We start from the raw sequence: 10,000 nt of genomic DNA, 5'->3' as shown, positions 1-10,000 counted from the left end.
CCGCCCCGCCCCGCCCCGTCCCGTCCCGTCCCGTCCATCCATAGTTGTAGGTTCCAGTGGTAGGTCTTTCGGGTTTCTGCTATGTGGGCTTGAAGGGCGATGCTGGGTCTGGGGCTGCGCCCAGGATCCGAACCGGTGAAAACCTGGGCCGTCGAAGCCGGGGGTCGGGGTGGGGGCGCGTACTTGACCGCTCGTCCACGGCTCGGCCCCCGGCCCTTGTTTTCTAGGAGAGAGACAGAGAGACCCCGATCCATTTTCTCTTGGCCTCTAAGCGTGTGTGTGGTCGAAAGGCGACGGAGAGAGGGGTTCTGGTCCAGAAAGCCCCGACCGCGCCGCCCGCGGGGATCGGTCGGTCCCGCCCGAACCGTCCGAGTCGGAAAGGAACGGACAGCTTTCCTCCTTTGGGCCCCTGACTTGGGACCAACAGGGAAGAGAAACAGGCCTCTCTCCCTCCACACCCTGGCCCCTTCCCCCAGGACGCCCTCCTTCTAGTCAGCCCGCCTCTGGCTTTTCCACACGCCGACGACCGCTCGTCGGCATGGACCCACCTTCCTTGGGGGACACCACCACAACGACTCTCCCACTCGTCTGCCTGCCTTTCGTTGGCGTCGCTGCAAAGGCGAGGGGTAGGGGTGGCGGTGGCAGGGACGGCAGGGGCCCCAGCGGCTCTCTGGAGGGTGAGGAAGTCTTGCTGGTTCTCCTAGGTCGGTGATCTTTCTCGATCTCCACACACATTCTTCGTTTGGGAGCCAAGAGAGCCCCTCTGAGGAATCCCTATGGCCAGGGTCGATCACTTACTCGCTCACTGCCTCGGCCTCGGCCTTGGCCTCTGTCCACCTTGTCTCTCTCCCTCCCTCCCTCGTCGGTCTCTGTGTGTGGACGTCTAGGTGGAGGCGAGGCAGGGAGGCCATCCACCCACCCACCCACCTCGTGGTTTACCACACGCTCTACACGGAGGTAGAATTCCCATCCCACCGAATCCATCCTTTCCACGGGGCACAAGCCAGTGGCCTTCGGGAGTCTCCCTCCCCAAGGTGGCGCATCCGTCACGGCTATCTATTTCCAGAAGGTTTCCGTTTCCATCCCCTCCCTCCGAAAGAAAAAACGGCCCCACTCCCGGATCTGCCTCACCACGACCACCACCACCGCCGCCATCTGCTGTCGCCCTCTAGGGTTGACCGTTCTAGCTCTCTCCTCTGTGTGGAATCGCAACGTAGGTCGCCTTGGATGTCTGGCACCTCTCACTTAGCAGAAGGTTTTGGAGGCTCAGGCTGGGCCACGCTTTGGCCCGGGTCAGTGTTCCGTTCCTCCGGACGGCTTCCTCGTTTTCCACGAGAAGAGCCGTGAAGACGGAAAGGAAGGGCGGATGGATGCTTCTCCCGTGCTACCGAGTCCCTCTCCCCTTTTCCCCAAAGCGTGAGGGGCGGTCGACAGGATCTTCTCTGATGACAAAAGTCAGAGGCACCCCGGGTCAGACACCGTGCGAGGCGTTGGTGTGTTCTCGAGACGAGAACACGTCCCCGTCAGCGTTTCTGTCGTTCTCGTTCCGAAAGGATTCACGCGCCACCCGTCTCCCTCAAGGTCTTAGGGCTGTCGTGCTCCGCAGCCGTCACGTGTCGTGGATCCTGGGCACCACCACGCCACCCCGCCCCCGCCCCCCCGCCATAGCTGTCGATCGCTACGTGGCACGCCTACGTTTGCCCAAAAGAGCAGTCGATGGACAGCGTGGGTGCTTTTCCCAGCAGGCAGGCAGGTGAGAGTCACCCCTCTAGAAGGTTTCCAAGCCCCGTTCCATTCTCAGAGGCAGCTCCTTTGGCCATCAAGGAGGCAGGCGATGGGGGTGGGGGTGGGGATGGGGATGGGGCCGGGGCCTCTGTCCTCTGTCGCGGTAGAAATGATTGGGAAAGGAGGGACGATGGGCGTAGGTCAACCATCCTGGGCGGTGGTGCTTTGGGAGCTTTTTCTAGAAGAAGGAGCGAACGGCCTTCCCTGGAAGGGAGGAAACCAGAGGAGGTCCCCCTCAGACCGACCTGACACGAGAAGGACACTCTCTCTCTCTCTCCCTTTTCTTCCTGACTTGAAATCAGGAGACAAAACTCCCTGCCAAAGGGGCCCTCCCGAAACGGGGAGTGGGAAGACCTCCTTCTCTTCACGGCTGAAGTTCTCCTGCCTTTCCTGGACGGGAAGGATAGCACCTACGCCCGCTGCCGTCGGCGACTTTTAGTCCACCTGGAGAGGAAGAAATTCTTTCCCGTGGCCGAACCCTGGCGGTTCGTTCGTGCTGCAGAGGACGTGGCCCTCTCTGACACACCCAGGAACCTCCTCGCTCCGGGTCGCTCCGGGTCGAGGAGAGGGAGTTCTGTTCTGTGGTTTAGAATGGTGCTTAAAAAGGGACATCGCTTACAAAGGGTCTCGTCCCCCTTCCTAAACGGACGGCTCGGCTCGGAGGCGTGAGATACGTTCGCATCCTCCTCGTCGTCTTCACTCAAAGTTTTAATTGGAGTTTTGAAGATTTTATTTTTTGTCTTTCCTTTTTCTCCCCAAAGCCCCCCGGTACATAGTTGTGTGTTCTTCGTTGTGGGTCCTTCTAGCGGTGGCATGTGGGACGCGCCTCAGCGTGGTTTGATGAGCAGTGCCGTGTCCGCGCCCGGGATCCGAACCGACGAAACACTGGGCCGCCTGCAGCGGAGCGCGCGAACTTAACCACTCGGCCACGGGGCCAGCCCCTTACTGGATTTTTAAAACAACTCCGGGGGCCGGCCGGTGGCGCAGCGGTGAAGTTCGCACGTTCCGCTCCGCCGGCCCCGGGTTCGCCGGTCCGGATCCCGGGCGCAGGACCCAGCACCGCTTGGCGAGACACTCTATGGCAGGCATCCCACCTGGAAAGTAGAGGGGGATGGGCACGGATGTCAGCTCAGGGCCAGTCTTCCTCGGCCGACAGAGGAGGATTGGCGGCAGATGTTCGCTCAGGGCTCATCTTCCTCAAAAATAAAATAATAAATCGATTCGATAAAATATCAAATAACACAACCGCGGGATCACGACTTAGAGTCACCATTGGCCCGATGATGCCACTCCCCACCCCCCCCACACCCCTACCCCCCACCATTTGAGGTGCCGTCAGTGGGATTCGTTCCTGTTTGTCCATCTTTCTTCCTCTTTTTTTTTTTTTTTTTTTAAAGACCGGCACCCGAGCTCATTGCCAATCTTATCTTTTCTTTTTATTCCTCCTCCTTCTTCTTCTTCTCCCCAGAGCACCCCAGTACCTAGTTGTATATTCTCTTTGAGGGTCCCTCTGGTTCTGCCGTGTGGGACGCCACCTCAGCGTGGCTTGATGAGCGGTACCGTGTCCGAGCCCAGGATCCGAACCTTTGAAGCCCGGGCGCTGAAGCGGAGCGTGCAAACTCAACCGCTCGGCCACGGGTCAGCCCCTTCAGAGGAGGAGGAGGAGGAGGAGGAGGAGGAGGAGGAGGAGGAGGAGGAGGAGGAGGAGGCAGGCGCTGTGTGAAGTCGCCAGTGAGTCTGTGGAAAGAGACGGAGGATTTCCCATGGGAAGCTGGGGCGGGGACACGGACCAATGTCGTGCGAACTTGAAGGTGAATGATCAAAAAACCCACACACGCCTAGAGCAGCGGGTTGCCAGTTAGGAGTTTGCTTGCCGGGCCCATAACGCAGGGCTCATCGATGAGCAAACCGTCCGTGATCCTCAAGCAGTCTAGTAGGGTTAGAGAAAGGAGGGGGCACTCTTTCTGCCCCAGACGAGGCGAGTTTCTCAGACAGCCACCCTGCCCCAACATCTTCCTCCCTGCCTCCCGGCCCTTGGCGGACTGCGGCCTAAGGGTGGGGGAATTGAAGAAAGCCGTTCAATGGAAAAGAGCCCGAGGCCATGGGAGAGAGCTTCCTGCACTTGAATGAAGCCCTGACACCAGGCCCGTCGGAATGAATGGCCTGACCTCCCCTCCCCCCTCCCCCTCCCAGGCTGGCGAGTCCCACCGACTCGACTCGGCAGTGGAAGGCTAGGGGTTTCCTCCGAAATGGTGAACCGGCCCCCTTGTCCACAGGAAAACACACACGGCTACAGCCTAGGCAGGATCTCGGGCCAAGTCGTCAGGGTGGCAAGATGATGGTGGATGAGAGGAAACTTGTTCTGGGACCGCCCCGCCCCCCCCATCGCCTCTCTGGCTGACAAGAGGGCTGGGGAGCGGTGAGGGTCAGGGGGAGAGTGGGGGCGGGGCCGGGACAGGGACCACCGGGCAGTAGGACGGGAGTAGCCCTGAGGCCTGCCTGCCTGCCTGCCTGCCTGCTTCCTTCCCTGCCGGCGCAGGGCTGAGAGAGGCACGGGGCACGCTGGCTCCTGCCCCTTCACTCATTCGGGAAGCTTCTGTTGTTGCTCCTGAGTGCCGGCTGCGGTGACAGACAGAGCAAAACTCCTCTCTCTGTCTATTTCTTCAAAGGCCCGAGTCTGAGCTACGACAGATTCCCTGTGGCTCGACCCGCAACCTCCCATCCTGCCAGACCAGACCCCTTGTCCAAAAACCTCCACTGGAGGAGCTCTTTCACCTGACCCGGAAAGGAAACACCAGCCCTGCCTCAGCCTCACACCCACCACCACCACCACCACCACAACCATCCCCCCCCGCCCCACTCTCCTCCGGACCCAGATACCTAACAGAGAGAACAAAAATCCAAAAATCCTGCTGCTCTCCTTCTACCGCCTCCACTTTAGAAGAGTCGGTCTCCCCCGAACACCTCAGACTCTGTGACTTCCCGCGGCCTCCTTTCCCCGTCCCCATGCTCTCCCCGGACGGGCCCCATCTTACACTCGAACGACAGCTCCACCGCTCGGGGCAGCTAGACACGATGTCCCAAAGTGGCCCAGACGGTAGCCTGGTCGATTCCAAAGGACCCACACACGCAGTCGGCCATAAACGTGGTGTGGAGATCGTGGACGTTCGCGGGCCTCTGATGAAATTGCTGCTCCGGGACCCCGGCGTCTAGGACCCGTCTTCTCCATGTTCTTCACACTGTTGCTCCTGGGCCGGTTATTCTCTTCCCTCTCGCTGACCTTAACGTTTTTGTCTCTGCCATTGAATTTTTTTTTTAAAGATTTTATTTTTTCCTTTTTCTCCCCAAAGCCCCCCGGTACATAGTTGTGTATTCTTCGTTGTGGGTTCTTCTAGTTGTGGCATGTGGGACGCTGCCTCAGCGTGGTCTGATGAACAGTGCCATGTCCGCGCCCAGGATGTCGAACCCACGAAACACTGGGCCGCCTGCAGCGGAGCGTGCGAACTTAACCACTCGGCCACGGGGCCAGCCCCCTCTGCCATTGATTTTGACTGTGCGAATGTGACTTGCCGCTGTAGGCTGCGTGGATCTCTCAGGCATCCTGCTGTGCCATGCGGGGGGGGGGGAATCCTTGGTGGGTGGGTCGATAGACGTCCCTTTGGTTGTCCCCTGGAGGGGAGAGACAGAGGGGACGACTCAATCCACCACGAACGCTGATGTCGCTCCGATAAACCTGTAGCGGTGATTCTAGTTTATGGCCCGTGTCCTGAAAAGAACTTCCCGAAGGGCCAGCCCGGCGGCACAGCAGTTAAGTTCGCACGTTCCGTTTTGTCGGCCAGGGGTTCGCCGGTTCGGATCCGGGGTGCGGACGTGGCGCCGCTTGGTGAGCCACGCTGTGGTTGGCGTCCCGCCTATCAACGGGAGGAGGATGGGCACGGATGTTAGCTCGGGACCACTCTCCCGGGGCAAAAAGAGGAGAATTGGCAGCAGGTGTCAGCTCGGGGCTCGTCTTCCTCGAAAAATAAATTAATTAAATAAATAAAAACAACTTCCCAAACCTCTCTGATAACTTGAAGCTTTGAAGTTTTGCGAGGTGAAATCAGGTGATAAAAAAGTCCACGGACGGGGCAGCCCCGTGGCCGAGTGGTTAAGTTCACACGCTCCCCTTCGGCGGCCCAGGGTTTTGCCCGTTCAGATCCCAGGCACGGACACGGCACCGCTCGGGCCGTGTGGAGGCGGCGTCCCACATGCCACAACTAGAACGGCCCTCAACTAAGATAGACAACTATGTCATGGGGGGGATTTGGGGAGAAAAATCGCGGGGGGGGGGGAAACAAAAACGGAAGATTGGCAACAGTCGTTAGCTCGGGTGCCAAACTTAAGACAAAAAACAATTTCCTTGACGATGTAGATCATTTCCGAGTAAGATAGAAACCTGAGACGTGAGTGGCTAAATGAAGTTATCTACTTTGGGTTTGTGAGGATACGGAAACGAAAAGACCTTTGGGTCTATCGAGGAACACGTCTCGTGCTTTATTAAAAGCTTTGACAGGGACGGCGGCACGGCGGCATAGTGGTTAAGCTCCTGCACTCAGCTTCGGCAGCCTGGGTCCTCGGGTTCAGATCCCGGGCGTGGACCTCCACCGCTCCTCACTCCGGGCTGTGGTGGCATCCCGTCCGCAAGATCAAGGAAGTGGGGCGCAGGTGTTACCTCGGGCCCGCTCTCCCTCAAGCAGAAAGAAGAGGAAGATTGGCAACAGGCGTCAGCTCTGTGAGGGCCGATCTTCCTCACACCAAAAACTAAAGTGAGATGAAATCAATAAAGCGAAGAAGAGATAAACCTATGAAATCCATGTTTCTAAAAGTGGCCAAGTGTTTAGAAATTGGCCAAGCGACAGACTGCTCATGGGAAGGACAGTTCCTAATTTGCTGACTTCTTAGTTTTCACCAAAATTAAGGTTCGTGAGGGTTAAAAATTCTACTTAACGAATGCGATGAAAGCCACTAGGCCGGCCCAGTGGCGCGCTGGTTAAGTGTGCCTGTTCCACTTCGCCGGCCCGGGGTTCGCCGTTCGGATCCCGGGGGTGGACGTGGCACCGCTGGGCGAGCCACGTGGTGGTAGGCGTCCCACATATGAAATAGAGGAAGATGGGCACGGAGGTTAGCTCAGGGCCAGCCTTCCTCGGCAAAAAGAGGAGGATTGCAGCAGTTAGCTCAGGGCTCATCGTCCTCAAAACAAAACAACACAAAACAAAACAAAAAGCCACTAAAAGTGAATATGGGAAACATCTTTGTGTTCAAGGAAAGTGAGATGGCTGCCTTCAGGCAAGAGGGCCTAAAAAGTAAAGATCGTTTTGTCTGTGAAAAGGTGATCACGGGGAAAAAAATCTGAGAAAAAGGTCTGTTCGTGGTCAAGTGGCCTAAAATTGGAACGAGTGGACAGATAGAAATGGCGAGCGATAGGATCTATTGGAGTCTATGAGGAAGCCATTGGGTGTCGGCCTAATTCGGCCTGACAGTGTTTTTCCAAAAGGGCCTGACGTGGCCGTCGAGCACGCATTGCATCGTAGATCTGCTTTAAACATTTCCTACGGCAAGAACCAATGCCCTTAAGGGAAAGGAGCAGCTTCCCCGTGCTCGGGCCTTTCCTTAAGGAGAGGCATCTTTCCTTAGGCTAGGAACGGATGGTTGCGCTCACCTTTGACCATCCGGCTCACCTGTGACCACCCAGGCCCAGACAACAGACCTGCCACCCAGCGGTGTCTGTCGATCGCTGTGCTGACAGAGCAGTGTCGCGACTATCGTCCAAGGGACCTTTCGATCCCTATGTGAAACGTCCTCTCTGGGGTCTAGAAGCACTCTGTACACCCACTTCCCGGGCGCCCTTTTCTTCCTTCAGGAAGAAAGGCCCCGGGCCACAGTCCTTACATCTTAGGTCAGAATAAACTCACCCCGATTTTCACGGATAGATTGGTTCCGGATTATTTCCATCGACAGAATGGAATCAAGTCAATGAGTTTCAAGATCGGAGGGAAGCTGATGCAAAATCAGAATTGGTTTTTCTCGCTCTCGAAAGGATACTTTTCTCTAACTTCTAGTCTCCTCCTGATAAAGACATTGGAAAAGGTTTCTCTTGACCTCTGAGGGAATCGACACCAAAGACAGAGATCCTCCATTTTGTCAGAATGATTTCCTAGGCCTCTAACGGAGGAGGCCTCCCTCGGACGGGAGCTCAGCTTTTGTTTTGCAACAGTTTTCCTCTCTCTGCTTGCCTTTAACATCTCCTTTCCCGTTCTTCTTTTTTGGAAGGGAAATACGTGCACCGCTGGGGGGGGGGGGGGGGGGAAGAATTTTCTAAATGACCAAAGAAGATCTACGACTGTTGTTATTTTGGTTTCACGGAGCAGTTCCACGTCCACATTTACCCCATTTTAAACACCCACACACACTCACAGCACGGCGCTGTGAGGATGTCCCGGGGAACTCGATTTGTGGAGGGAATGGCTGTGAGGTCTCTGCCCCCACCCGCACCATTTGGGTGCTTCTGCTTGTTGATGAGGACGGGAAGCCCTGCTGAATCCATATTCTTATCACCACACGTGAATCTGCACCCATGCTCCCCCCGTGTGTCATCTTTGGGCTTTGCTGTGGCCCCGTGCGGAGGGAGACCCGTTTTGTCTTGTAAACTTTTCAGCGGCCAAGCGGCTCGGTCCTTTCCTCTACGACTTGTGGGCTCTGTCTGTCCGTCTGCCTTAGAAAGACCCTCTGGGCCGGAAGTGACAGGCTGCACACAATTCCTGACAGACTGCGGACAATTCCTCCGTCGTCACGGTCCTTCTCTGATGACGTGCATGGTTTCGGTTTGACAGCGACCCCCACCCCCCACCCCGCCCTGATTTTCTAAGTCCTCCGGGACCCGGGAAGTGCTCGGGCCGCTCAGGGAATCGGGGGCCGGCAGCCCCGGCCTGCCCGTGGCATCTCCGGGGACTTTTCCACCCTCTGTCCGCGTCAGCCAGCCGCAGCCCCGGCCCGGCCCAGGAGTCACGTGGGGAGTCTGTCCCCTTCCTGGCAAGCCCACCCACCCCACCCCCCTCCCCGCCGATTTTCAAGACCTCCTTCTGCGCCCAGGTTGCCCTGTGCTGCCTGGGAGCTCCGAGGTGGAAATCCTGGGGCCTCGCGTGGTGACCTCCCGGCCGCCCCAAGCGGGCCCAGAGAGAAAGAGAGAGAGAGACAGAGTCAGAGACAGAGAGACAGAGAGACAGAGACAGAGTAGACAGAGAGAGACCTGACCCGGCGGTGGGCTCAGGCTGTGCACTCTCGCTGGCCGGTGACCCGGTTCCCTCCCGCTGACCCTCCGCGCCGGTGTTGGGCGCCATCTGGCGGCCGCTTTTACAGAGTGGCCCTCCTCGGAGCCCCGGCGACATGAGCAAGGGATGGGACTTGCAGGACATCTGTGTGGTTTCCAGTGTGGGTCTGTGTGGAACAGAGCTGCTAAGAACATTCATGCCCCGGATTCTGTGTGAATGAACAGGAACGTGGCCGCAGCCCCCACCCCGCCCCCCGCCCCAGCCCCCGGGAGTGGCGGGAGTGGTGCCCTCCAGACCACCCTCGGGTTGGATGCCTCCCTCCCTGGAAGGACTCACGGGACTCCACAAAAGCTGACTTCCTGGAGGTCCAGCGGAGACCCCCAAGGCCCAAGGCCCCCCCCCACCACCACCACAGATCACTGTGGAAGCCTTAACGACCCAAGGCTCCAGCTACATACAGACGCTCTTAGGAGGCAAGATACACCAAGGCTTATGTAGGTTGCCACTTTAGGTGGTTGTTTCCGCGGCGTGTGAGTTTTGGAACCCGCCACGCCATTTTTCACAGAGGCCATACCGTTTCCCTTCACCACCAGTGAGGCGTGAGTGACTGACTTGGCTTCTCCGCGACCTCACTAGCAGTTTGATCCTGTTCTGTATTTGGAAGAGCCAGTCTCACCCGTGTGTCCCCACAATGTCTCCCTCTAATTTTCTCACTTGCTTTTCCAGGGAACAGCTCACATCTTTGCATGCGCTTATTGGTCATCCATGCGTACCTCCTCCTCCCCAGGTGAAAGTGCCTGCTCTGTCTATTGGCCTTCCATTGTATTTGTATTTTTCAGTGTTGAATTTCCCCCGGGTCTCCACTCCATTGTGGGGGTTTTTTGTTGTTGTTGTTTTTTTTTTTTCTG

Source organism: Equus caballus, unplaced genomic scaffold, assembly GCF_041296265.1.
Source record: "Equus caballus isolate H_3958 breed thoroughbred unplaced genomic scaffold, TB-T2T unassigned-0002496, whole genome shotgun sequence".
NCBI classification, from domain to species: domain Eukaryota; kingdom Metazoa; phylum Chordata; class Mammalia; order Perissodactyla; family Equidae; genus Equus; species Equus caballus.
The sequence above is the reverse complement of the archived record's forward strand: the minus strand, read 5'-3'. Positions refer to the sequence as shown.